The following is a 1,313-nucleotide window of genomic DNA, read 5'->3' on the forward strand; positions in this document are numbered from 1 at the left end:
GGCTAATTTTTTTTTTCTATTTTTAGTTGTTTGGCCAATTTCTTTCTATTTTTAGTAGAGACGGGATCTCGCTCTTGCTCAGGCTGGTCTTGAACTCCTGAGCTCAGAACGATCCGCCCGCCTTGGCCTTCCAGAGTGCTAGGATTACAGGCACGAGCCACCGCGCCCGGCCTGTATAAAATTTTTTAATGGGGGTTTTCAAGTAGTATTGACGATACAATTTTTACTTTACCCATCAACTGCAGAACCTAAATTCTACATGAGAAAGTATGTGAAACAGCCAAGATTTGAACTCGGGTCATTCTGATATTCTATTTTCTGTAATACACTATACTGCTTCTCAGAAAATGAACCTAATATTAAAATATGATAGAATCCCCTTGAAAAGCATCTACTAAAATTGTGATGTCGCCTGGGCACATTGGCTCATGTCTGTAATCCCAGCACTTTGGAAGGCCAAAATGGGAGAATCACTTGAGGCTAGGAGTTTAAGAGCAGCCTGGGCAACATAGCAAGACCCCATCTATACAAAAATTTAAAAAATTAGCTGAGCATGGTGGCTCACACCTGTAGTCCTAGCTACTTGGGAGGGTGAGGTGGGAGGATCTCTTGAGCCCAGGAGTTCAGTGTTTCAGTGAGCTATGATCACTCCACTGCACTCCAGCCTGGGCGACAGAGCAAGGCCCTGTCTTTGGAAAAAAAAAAAAAAAAACCACAGAATTGTTATACATCTAGTTACAGACTAGGTAACTCTTGCTACTTCATCTTTTATTTCTTTCTCTGGATTTTTAAGATTTCAAGACATGTCTCAAGTAAGATACTTGGTGACTGAATACTTTGCCTGACTTTAATAATAATAAATTTCTCTTGGTGGTAAATGACCAAGTGATTTTATTTCTTTCTCTGGATTTTTAAGATTTCAAGACATGTCTCAAGTAAGATACTTGGTGAGCGAATACTTTGCCTGACTTTAATAATAATAAATTTCTCTTGGTGGTAGATGATCAAGTGATTAATCATAACCACCTTTTACCTGGGTAAATATTCCTGTCCTAAGTTTAGGCACGATATTAAGTTGTTATGTTTCAGATGCTATCTACCTTCATGCATGAAGCAGATATTGTAGAACCCCTTCCCTTCAACTCATGTGTTAATGTGTATTTTAAGGAGACCTGAATTTAGATAATCTTCCACAGCATCCTTTTATTTTTTTTTTTTTTTGAGACAGTCTCACTCTGTTGCCCGGGCTAGAGTGCCGTGGCGTCAGCCTAGCTCACAGCAACCTCAAACTCCTGGCTAAAGCGATCTTTCTG

General features: G+C 39.7%; 1 protein-coding gene across 1 annotated transcript in view; it reads left to right on the top strand.

The window, feature by feature from the left end:
- The window catches only part of PPME1 (protein phosphatase methylesterase 1), a 96,724-nt gene that overhangs the window by 57,679 nt on the left and 37,732 nt on the right, over nucleotides 1-1,313 (top strand). The gene's annotated exons all lie outside the window — the stretch shown is intronic.

Source organism: Propithecus coquereli, unplaced genomic scaffold (assembly GCF_000956105.1).
Source record: "Propithecus coquereli isolate 6110/MARCELLA unplaced genomic scaffold, Pcoq_1.0 Scaffold235, whole genome shotgun sequence".
Classification (NCBI taxonomy): Eukaryota; Metazoa; Chordata; class Mammalia; order Primates; family Indriidae; genus Propithecus; species Propithecus coquereli.